Source organism: Macaca fascicularis, chromosome 12 (assembly GCF_037993035.2).
Source record: "Macaca fascicularis isolate 582-1 chromosome 12, T2T-MFA8v1.1".
In the NCBI taxonomy this organism is placed as follows: Eukaryota; Metazoa; Chordata; class Mammalia; order Primates; family Cercopithecidae; genus Macaca; species Macaca fascicularis.
The window spans coordinates 74,750,846-74,763,252 of NC_088386.1; the positions used below are offsets into that span (position 1 = coordinate 74,750,846).

At 39.1% G+C, this 12,407-nt stretch overlaps 1 protein-coding gene across 10 annotated transcripts in view; it reads right to left on the reverse strand.

The window, feature by feature from the left end:
* SESTD1 (SEC14 and spectrin domain containing 1) overlaps window positions 1-12,407 on the reverse strand; it is a 151,385-nt gene that overhangs the window by 89,712 nt on the left and 49,266 nt on the right. The gene's annotated exons all lie outside the window — the stretch shown is intronic.

Sequence of the window (12,407 nt, forward strand, 5' to 3'; positions counted from 1 at the left end):
CCTGGGCCCTAGAGTTTGAGTGCAGCCTGGGCAACATAGCAAGATTCTTATCTATAAAAAATAAAAAGAAACAAATAAATAAAGTGAGGACAGTCTTGTGGGACTGAGCCCTTAAACTCTGGATCTGATAACTCCAGGCACTTACTGCCAGAACTGAATTGGGTTGTAGGACACCCAGGTGGTATCTGGAGAGATGGAGAATTGATTGGTGTGAAGAAAAAACTCTCACATTTGATATGAGAAATATTGTCAATGAAAAGTTATACGTGTGTGTGTGTGTGTGTGTGTGTGTGTGTGTGTGTGCAGGTAAAAAAAAGGAAGAACTTTTATCTGAGGAATGCAAGTCCTTTTAATTATCAGACCAAGAGAGACACTAAAATGAGACCACAATCACGCCCTTCTTCATGTCTTGCGCTGTGTGTTCATCTTCTGAAATTGCTTACTATTACCACAAGTAGCTATAAATAAATCTAATAATACCCCACTGGACATTATAATCCATACCCTATAGCTTAACAATGTAGAGCCAATTACTAATCAGTGTTCTTTCTGTGAACCAATGAGAATTTCTGATGACTTTTTTGCGATAATCCATATCTTATAGCTTAACAACGTAGAGCCAATCATTAACCAATGTTATTTATGTGAACCAATGAGAATTCCTGACAAGCAACTTTTTTTGCCTTTAAAAATCTACTTGTAACTGGTACTAATCAAAGTGCATGTTCAGGACAATTTGAATCTATGCTCCCAGGCTGCAGTCCTTGAGCTTAGCCAAAAAAAACTCTTCACTTATATTAATTTTGCCTCAGCTTCTTCCTTTTAGGTTGACATGCATACAGACATGCCACTGCCTTGATTCATGCTAAGGCACCAGCACTCTTTCTCACCAACGCTTTTACACCATCAGCACAAATGTCAACACAGTAAACAGGGCAAATAAAACATAAGAATTATAAAAAACAGTTTTGACCTCAGGAACTCCTGAAAGCTAGAAACAAGAGAACTACTGATCTCAGCTGTCCATAGGATGCTCCCCCAGAAAAAGAAAAAATTCAACCTTGAGGGAGAAATGCAGATACAGAGACAACAGTCAAAGAAACAGAACTGGCTTTCTAACCAGATTTTCTTTATGGTATATGAGCAGAGACAAATTCTCAGCTGCCTTTAATTCCTTCCTATTTTTTTTCAACTTATTTCTCCATCCTTCTCATCAGTTCTGTAAATTATACAAAATAAATCCCTTTTCTGCTTAAGTTGGCTAAAATAGGCTCCTCTTTTAATCAGTGGAGAAAGTTGGTAGAAGCAGCAAAACTAAAATTGAGAGTTTAGAAGACGGTCTCCAATCACTTTAGGCTTTTTTTTTTTTTTTTTTAAACTCTGTTGCCATTTAATTTCAATAAAAATGCCCAACAATACATTGAGATTTTAACCCTTGCCATAGTCAAACCTAATTAAACAGCATCCAAGAAATAGGAACAGCTGGCATCCCTAAGACACGGCGTACAAAATGATAGATGCAGCTGACCCATGGAGTAAAATCTATTAATATTATTGAAGCTTTCCAAGTCAAATTATTGATTTTATGCCATCATATGCTAAAATTTAACTTTTCACAACTGCATTCTCCACATCTCTAAAAAGGAAAAGGACAATGGTTTTAGTTTCTTGGTCTAGATTTTCTTTGGCAAACTATGACATCCAGAAGCAATCTTCCATTTCATCACTATCTCCTGAGAGACAGGTGCTTTATCCAAACTTTCCTTTACACAAACACTTCAGCAAGGCAAAATACTGGGTTTTAAAAAAATTAAACAGCTTTTTAAAATTGTTTTATTTTAAGAATATCTTGAAAGTGATACAAAGGTAGCTTAAAATAATACTAAGGAGAAATACAGTTTTGTGGGTGTATAAGCCAAGATCAAATAACCTGATAGATAAAAAGTAAAGCAGTCAAGAGATGAAAACAACTGTATTTACTCTGTATCTTCCTCCTTTCTACAGTCTCCTTTCCATCAATCTCTTTCACTGTTGTCACAAAAGAGATAGGTAACAAAAAATCATTATTACTGTATCACTAGGTCAAATTTAATTTTTCAAAAGTTATTTGTTCCAGTTTTTCAAGTGTTTAGCACAGTTATTAAAAAAAAAAAAACCTTCCTCTTTCTGGTTATTTTAATATCTGAGAGAAAAATTTAAATAGATAATGTACAAAATACACAAAGGGAAAATCTTGCAAAATACAACCAACACCACCTCCATCTCCACAATAAAATGTTAAATAACATAAAGGTGGAAAATGGCGAATAGGAGACAGGACTAACATGCAGCTCCCACTTGGACAGACAGTACAGCATCTGGAGACTCACATTGCTAACTTTTGTTCCAAGAACAACCATAGGAACATAACAGGAAAACTGAAGAATTCACAGATCCTTTGAAAAAAGTGGCTTGCTGCTGCAACACCACAAAACAGCTGAAAAACTGTGAATCAACAAAGTGTGAGAGGGGAGAAAAGTCAGCCTCTGAACACACATCCCCACTGGGGAACCCAAAAATCCAGATCATGGGAGAAGAATTTAATTTACCTAGAGTTGAAATGGATTTAGGGAGTTGTGTGAAACATAAAAGCAGAAGCAGCAGCTGGAAGAGCCCTGTAGGCACTCCTGGTCCCCAGCACCCCAGCACAAGCCCAAGGAAGCCATTCCTGACCTCATCTCACAGAGGTCCCTTAGGGGAAGTAAGGCAGCTGGTGAAATTGGGGAGGGGCCACAGGGTGAAGGATGCTCCTAGCTGAACTCTGTAATAACTTCAACTGAGCACAAACTTTCCTGAGCAGAATCCAGGGAGTAGGGGGCAAACAGGAAGTGCAGATACAAGCACAGAAGCCGCAGCTGACCATGCAGGCGGGCAGGCAGGAAGGTGAGAGACCTGAGAGCCCTGCTTGTTTTCTCAGTGTGAAGGCTTGTACCTGAGGGCAAGACCTCAGCCCTGCTCTCTGGCTGTCTGGATACAAACTCAGTGTGGTTGGTGGGGGTAAGGTGAGAGTGAGACTGGCCTTGCTGACTGTATGGGAGCTAGGTGAGGCCTGTCACAGCTGGCTTTTCTCCACTTCCCTGGTGATCTATATGATACAGCAGAGGCAGCCATAATCCCCCTCGAACCTAACTCCATTGGCCTGAGAACCACCCACCAACCCCCATAGTGGCCACAGAAACCCCCGTCCAAAGGGAGTCAGAGCTCAGACTGCTCTAACCCTGCCGATGGTTTACATCTATCTGCCCTGGTAGCCAAAGACAAAAGATAAAGCTCTTGTGAGCTCTATGGCCACAACCAAATTGGAGAAACCAAAGTACTCATCCTGGCCAATGTGGGGCAAGATTATATCCACTTTCTACCACTGCAGTTGGTACTCTCTTGAAAGTGCCTGGAGGCCAACCAATCAAGCCACTACAGTAACTCAACAGAACAACCCTGCTCCAAAGAAGGAGAAAACAACAGCTAATTCCACCACCTGCAACACCCTGGCTAAACTGAGGTCCTGATTCTGTCCACATGACAACTTCACTACCAGCATAATCAGCATTCAAGAAAACCAGCACCAAACAAAACTAAAATCAAGGATTCTCACAGAGTCCACTTTATAACCCTGCCACCTCCACCACAGCAGGTGCTGGTAACCACAGAGGGGAGACCTAAAGAGAGATGACATCACAGGACTCTTTGCAGACACTCCCCAGCACCAGCCTGGAGCCTGGTAACCCCACTGGGTGGCTAGATTTAGAAGGGCAATAACAATCACTGTAGTCCGGCTCTCAGGAAGCCCCATCCCTAGCACCATATCAAGGGATCACCCTGTGGGACAAAAGAATCTGAACAGTAGCCCCTGAGTTCCAGATCTTTCCACTGAAACCATCTAACAAAATGAGAATGAACCAGAAAAGTAATTCTGGTAACATTACAAAACAAGGTTCTATAACACCCCCAAAAGATCACACTAGCTCCTCTCTAGCAACAGATCCAAACCAACAAGAAATCTCTGAATTGCCAGATAAAGAATTCAGAAGGTTGATTATTAAGCTATTCAAGGAGGCATCAGAGAAAGGTGAAAATAAAGAAATTTTTAAAAATACAGGATATTAATGAAAAAGTCTCCAGAGAAATAGATATCATAAAGAAAAGACAATCAAAACATCCAGAAATAAAAGACACACTTAGAGAAATGCAAAATACACTGGAAAGTTCCAACAATAGAATTGAACAAGTAGAAGAAAGGACTTCAGAGCTCAAAGACAAGGCTTTCAAATTAATGAAATCCAAAAAAGAATTTTAAAAAATGAACAAGCCTCAAAGGAATTTGGGATTATATTAAAACAACCAAACATAAAAATAATTGGTATTCCTGAAGAAGAGAAATCTAAAAGCTTGGAAAACTTATTTGAGGGAATAATAGAGAAAAACCTTCCTGGTCTTGCTAGAGACCTAGACATCCACTTACAAGAAGTTCAAAGAACACCCAGGAAATTCATTGCAAAAAGATAATCACCTAGGAACATAGTTTTCGGGATATCTAAAGTCAAGATGAAGGAAAGAATCTTAAAGCTGTGAAGAAAAAGCATCACTTATGTGAACTTATAAAGGAAAATCTATCAGATTAACAGCAGATTTCTCAGCAGAAATCCTGCAAGCCAGAAGGAATTGGGGTCCTATCTTTAGCCTCCTTAATTAAAATAATTATCAGCCAATAGTTCTGTACCCAGCAAAAGTAAGTGTCATAAATGGAGAGATAAGGTATTTTTTAGACAAACAAATGTTGAGAGAATTTGCCACTACCAAGCAAGCACTACAAGAACTGCTAAAAGGAGCTCTAAATCTTGAAACAAATCCTCAAAATACGCCAAAATAGAATCTCCTTAAAGCACACATCTCACAGGACCTGTAAAACAATAACACAATGAAAACAAACCAAGGTATTCAGTCAACAAATAGCATGATGAATAGAACAATACCTCACATCTCAACACTAACATTGAATATAAATGGCCTAAATAGTCCACTTAAAAGATACAGAATGGAGAATGAATAAGAATTCACCAACCAAGTATCTGCTGTCTTCAAGAGATTCAACTGACACATAGGGACTCACATAAACTTAAGGTAAACAGGTTGAAAAAGACAGTCCATGCAAATGAACACCAAAAGTGAGCAGGCGGAGCTATTCTTCTATCACACAAAACAAACTTTAAAGCATCAGCACTTTAAAAAGGCAAAGAGGGGCATTATATAATGATAAAGGACTAGTTCAACAGGAAAATATCACAATCCTAAATATATATGCACCTAACGGTGGAGCTCCCAAATTTATAAAACAATTACTACTAGACGTAAGAAATGAGATAGATGGCAACACACTAATGCTGGGGAAATACAATACTCTCCTGACAGCACAAGACAGGTCATCAAAATGGAAAGGCAACAAAGAAACAATGGACTTAAACTACACCCTAGAACAAATGGACTTAACAGATATTTACAGAACATTCTACCCAATAATTGCAGAATATACATTCTTTTCATCAGCATGTGGAACATTCTCCAAGATAGATCATATGATAAGCCAAAAAACAAGTCTCAATAAATTTAAGCAAACTGAAGTTATATCAAGTACTCTCTCTTATACTACAGTAGAATAAAATTGGAAATTAATTTGAAAAGGAATGCTCAAAACTACACAAATACCTTAAAACAATCTGCTCCTGAATGATCTTTTGGGCAACAATAAAATCAAGATAGAAAAAATTTCTTTGAACTGAACAATAATAGTGACACATCCCATCAACACCTCCGGGATACAGTAACAATGGTGCTAAGAGGAAAGTTCATAGTATTAAATGCCTATTACATCAAAAAGTTGGAAAGTGCACAAACTGACAATCTAAGTTCACACCTCAAAGAACTAGAGAAACAAGAACAAACCAAAACTGAACCCAGCAGAAGAAAAAAAATAAAGATCAGAGCAGAACTAAATGAAATTGAAACAACGAAAAAGATGAATGAAACAAAAAGCTGGTTCTTTGAAGAGATAAACAAAATCAACAGACCATTAATGAAATTAATCAAGAAAAGTAGAGAGAAGATCCAAATAAGCTCAATTAGAAATGAAATGGGAGATACTGGCCAGGCGCAGTGGCTCACGCCTGTAATCCCAGCACTCTGGGAGGCAGATGCAGGCGGATCATGAGGTCAGGAGATCGAGACCAACCTGGCTAACATGGTGAAACCCCGTCTCTACTAAAAATACAAAAAAAATTAGCCAGGCATGGTGGCGGGCACCTGTAGTTCCAGCTACTCGGCAGGCTGAGGCGTGAACCCGGGAGGTGGAGCTTGCAGTGAGCCGAGATCGCGTCACTGCACTCCAGCCTGGGCAACAGAGTGAGACTCCATCTCAGAAAAAAAAAAAGAAAAGAAAAGAAATGGGAGATACTATAACCGAGATCGAGATCATTCAAGGCTACCATGAACACCTTTATGCAAACAAACTAGAAAACCCAGAGGAGACAGGTAAATTCGTGGAAATCGAAAACCCTCCCAGATTAAACCAGGAAGAAAGAAAAACTCTAAAAAGACCAATAACAAGTAGTAAGATTGAAACAGTAATTTAAACATTTCCAAAGAAAGAAATTCAGGACTAGATGGATTCACAACTGAATTCTATCAAACATTCAAAGAAGAATTGGTATCAATACTACTGAAACTATTCCAAGATAAACAGAGAATCCTCCCTAAATCATTCTATGAAGCCAATATTACCCTAATACTAAAACCAGAAAAGGACATAACAAAAAAAGAAAACTACAGACCAGTATCTCCGATGAACATAGATGCAAAAATCCTCAACAAAACATGAAATAACTGAACCCAATAAGTGGGTTTCATACCAAGGATGCAGTGTTGGTTTAACATACACCAGTCAATATATGTGATAACCACATAAACAAAACAATTAAAAACAAAAATAATATAATCATCTCAATAGATACTGAAAAAGCATTTGACAAAATCCAGCATCACTTTATGATTACAACCCTCAGCAACATCAGCACAGAACGGACATATCTTAAGGTAATAAAAGCCTTCTATGATAAACCCACAGCCAACACTAGACTGAATGGGGAAAACTTGAAAGCATTCCCCCTGAGAATTGGAACAAGATACGGATGTCCAGTTTCTGTTCAACATAATACTGGAAGTTCTAGCCAGAGCAATCAGACAAGAGAAAGAAATAAAGGGCATCTAAATTGGTAAAGAGGAAGACAAACTTGTCACTGTTGATGATATGATTGTATACCAACAAAACAATAAAGACTCCCAAAAAGTTCCTAGATCTGATCAATGAATTCAGTGAAGTTTCAGGATACAAAAATCAGTAGCACTGTTATACACCAACAGTGACCAAGCTGAGAATCAAATCAAGAACTCAGCCCCTTTCATAATAGTTGAAAAAGAAAAAGAAAAGAAAAAAAGAAAAAAAAGGAATATACCTAACCAAGGAAGTGAAAGATCTCTACAAGGAAAACTACAAAACACTGCTAAAAGAAATCACAGATAACACAAACAAATGGAAACACATCCCATGCTCATGGATGGATAGGATCAATATTGTGAAAATGATCATACTGCCAAAAGCAATCTATAAATTCAATGCAATTCCCATCAAAATACCATTATCATTCTTCACAGAACTAGAAAAAAAAATCCTAAAATTTATACGGAACAACAGAGAAAAGAGCCTGCATGGCTAAAGTAAGACTAAGCAAAAAGAACAAATATGGGGGCATCACATTACCCGACTACAAGACTACAGTTACCAAAACAGCAGAGCACTAGTATAAAAACAGGCACACAGACCAATGGAACAAAATAGAGAACCCAAAAATATGCCAAATACTTACAGCCAACTGAACTATGACAAAGCAAACAAAAACATAAAATGGAGAAAGGACACCCTACTACCCCACTAAACAAATGGTGCTGGGATAATTTGCAAGAAATGTCAGTCACACACACACACACACCATGGAATACTACTCTTCAGCCATAAAAAGGAATGACATAATGGCATTTACAGCAACCTGGATGCAGATGGACACCATTATTCCAAGTGATGTAACTCAGGAATGGAAAACCAAACATCCTATGTTCTCACTTATAAGTGTGAGCTATGACAGGAGGACATGAAGGTATAAGAATGATATAACGGACTCTGGGGACTCAGGGGAAGGGTGGGAGGGGGATGAGAGATAAAAAAAACTACATACTGGTTTCAGTGCACATTGATCAAGTGATGGATGTACCAAAGTCTCAGAAATAACCACTAAAGAACTTATTCATATAACTAAACACCACTTGTTCCCCCAAAACTATTGAAATAATTTTAAAATATCTTCTGTTCCAAGATGGCAGAATAGGAACAGCTACAGTCTGCAGTCCCCAGTGTGACTGATGCAGAAAATGGGTGATTTCTGCATTTCCAACTGAGGTACCTGGTTCATCTCATTGGGACTGGTTGGACAGTGGGTGCAGCACACAGAGGGCAAGTCAAAGCAGGGAGGGGCATTGCCTTACCCAGAAAGCACAACGGGTCTGGGGATTTCCCTTTCCTAGCCAAGGGAAGCCATGACAGACTGTACCTGGTAAAACAGGACACTTCTGCCCAAATACTGCGCTTTTCCCAAGGTCTTAGCAACCAGCAGACAAGGAAATTCTCTCCTGTGCCTGGCTCAGTGAGTCCCACGCCCGTGGAGCCTTGCTCACTGCTAGTGCAGTGATCTGAGATCAAACTGCAAGGCGGCAGCCTGGTTAGTGGAGGGGCGTCCACCATTGCTGAGACTTAAGTAGGTAAACAAAGTGGCTGGGAAGCTTAAACTGGGTGGAGCCCACCGCAGCTCAACAAGGCCTACTACCTCTATAGACTCCACCTCTGTGGGCAGGGCATAGCTGAACAAAAGGCAGCAGACAACTTCTGCAGACTTAAACATCCTTGTCTGATAGCTCTGAAGGGAACAGTGGTTCTCCTAACATGGCATTTGAGCTCTGGGAATGGACAGATTGCCTCCTCAAGTGAGTCCCTGGCCCCCGTGTAGCCTAACTGGGAGACACCTCCCAGTAGCAGCCAAAAGACACCTTATACAGTAGCACGCTCCTCTGGGAGGAAGCTTCCAGAGGAAGGATCAGGCAGCAATATTTGCTGTTCTGCAATATTTGCTGTTCTGCATCTGTAGGTCACCAATATCAAAGACCAAAGGTAGATAAAACCACAAAGATGGGGAGAAACCAGAGCAGAAAGGCTGAAAATTCTAAAAACCAGACTACCTCTTCTCCTACAAATGACTGTGGCTCCTAGCCAGCAATTGAACAAAGCTGGATGGAGAATGACTTTGACAAGTTGACAGAAGTAGGCTTTAGAAGGTCGGTAATAACAAACTTCTCTGAGCTAAAGGAGCATGTTCTAACCCATTGCAAGGAAGCTAAAATTCTTGAAAAAATGTTAGACAAATTGCAAAATAAACAGTATAGAGAAGACCTTACATGACCTGATGGAGCTGAAAAACACAGCACGAGAACTTCAGAGGTGCACACACAAGCTTCAATAGCCGATTCAATCAAGTGGAAGAAAGGGTATCAGTGACTGAAGATCAAATTAATGAAATTAAAGCGAGAAGACAAGGTCAGAGAAAAAAGAGTAAAAACAAATGAACAAAGACTCCAAGAAATATGGGACTATGTGAAAAGACCAAACCTACGTTTGATTGGTGTACCTGAAAGTGAGGGGGAATATGGAACCAAGCTGGAAAACACTCTTCAGGATATTATCCAAGAGAACTTCCCCAACCTAGCAAGGTAGGCCAACATTCAAATTCAGGAAATACAGAGAACACCACAAAGATACTCCTCGACAAGAACAACCCCAAGACATATAATTGTTAGACTCACCAAGGTTGAAATGAAGGAAAAAATGTTAAGGGCAACCAGAAAGAAAGGTTGGGTTACCCACAAAGGGTGAGATCTCTCGGCAGAACCCTACAGCCAGAAGAGAGTGGGGGACAATATTCAGCATTCTTAAAGAAAAGAATTTTCAACCCAGAATTTCATATCCAGCCAAATTAAGCTTCCAAAGTGAAGGAGGAATAAAATCCTTTACCGACAAGCAAATGCTGAGAGATTTTGTCACCACCAGGCCTGTCTTACAAGAGCTCCTGAAGGAAGCACTAAACATGGAAAGGAACAACTGGTACCAGCCACTGCAAAAACACACCAAAGTGTAAAGACCGTCGATGCTACAAAGAAACTGCATCAATTAACAGGCAAAATAACCAGCTAACATCATAATGACAGGATCAAATTCACACATAACAATATTAACCTTAAATGTAAATGGGCTAAATGCCCCAATTAAAAGACACAGACTTGCCAACTGGATAAAGAGTCAAGACCCAACAGTGTGCTATATTCAGGAGACCCATCTCAAGTGTAGAGGCACACATAGGCTCAAAATAATTGGATGGAGGAAGATCTACCAAGCAAATGGAAAGCAAAAAAAAGCAGGGGTTGCGATCCTAGTCTCTGATAAAATAGACTTTAAACCAACAAAGATCAAAAGAGACAAAGAAGGCCATTACATAATGGTAAAGAAATGGTAAAGCTCTTCTTCAACAAGAAGAGCTAACTATCCTAAATATATATGCACCCAATACAGGAGCACCCAGATGCATAAAGTAAGTCTCCTTAGAGACCTACAACAAGACTTAGAATCCTACACAATAATAATGGAAGAATTTAACAACCCACTGTCAATACTAGACAGATCAACGAGTCAGAAGGTTAACAAGGATATCCAGGACTTGAACTCAGCTCTGCACCAAGCAGGCCTAATAGACATCTACAGAACTCTCCACCCCAAATCAACAGAATATACATTCTTCTCAGCACCATATCGCACTTATTCTAAAATTGACCACATAATTGGAAATAAAGCACTCCTGAGCAAATGTGAAAGAACAGAAATCACAACAAACTGTCTCTCAGACGAAAGTGCAAACAAATTAGAATTCAGAATTAAGAAACTCACTCAAAACCGTACAGCTATATGGAAATTGAACAATATGCTCCTGAATGACTACTGGGTAAATAAGGAAATGAAGGTAGAAATAAAGATGTTCTTTAAAACCAATGAGAACAAAGACACAAGGTACCAGAATCTCTTCGACACACTTAAAGCAGTGTGTAGAGGGCAATGTATAGCACTAAATGCCCACAAGAGAAAGCAGGAAAGACCTAATATCGACACCCTAACATCACAATTAAAAGAACCAGAGAAGCAACCACAAACAAATTCAAAATCTAGCAGAAGAAAAGAAATAACTAAGATCAGAGCAGAACTGAAGGAGATAGAGACACAAAAAAACCTTCAAAAAAAATCAATGAATCCAGCAGCTGGGGTTTTGAAAAGATCAACAAAACTGATAGACCACTAGCGAGACTAACAAAGAAAAGAGAGAAGAATCAAATAGATGCAATAAAAAATGATAAGGGGGATATCACCACTGATCTCACAGAAATACAAACTATCATCAGAGAATACTATAAACACCTCTATGCAAATAAACTAGAAAATCTAGAATAAATGGATAAATTCCTGGACACATACACCCTCCCAAGATTGAACCAGGAAGAAGTTGAATCTCTGAATAGACCAATAACAGGCTCTGAAATTGAGATAATAATTAATAACCAAAAAAAAGTCCAGGACCAGCCAAATTCTACCAGAGGTACAAAGAGGAGCTGGTACCATTTCTTCTCAAACCAGTCCAATCAATAGAAAAACAGGGAATCCTCCCTAACTCAATTTTATGAGGCCAGCATCATCCTGATACCAAAGACTGGCAGAGACACAACAAAGCAAGAGAATTTTAGACCAATATCCCTGATGAATATTGATGCAAAAATCCTCAATAAAATACTGGCAAACTGAATCCAGCAGCACATCAAAAACCTAATCCACCACAATGAAGTCGGTTTCATTCCTGGGATGCAAGGCTGGTTCATCATATGCAAATCAATAAACGTAATCCATCATATAAACAGTACCAACAACAAAAAACACATGATTATATCAACTGATGCAGAAAAGGCCTTCGATAAAATTCAACAGCCCTTCATGCTAAAAACTCTCAATAAACTAGGTATTGATGGAATGTATCTCAAAATAATAAGAGCTATATATGACAAACACACAGCCAACATCCTACTGAATGGGCAAAAACTGGAAGCACTCCCTTTGAAAATCAGCACAAGACAAGAATGCCCTCTCTCATTTCTCCTATTAAACTCAGTGTTGGAAGTTCTGG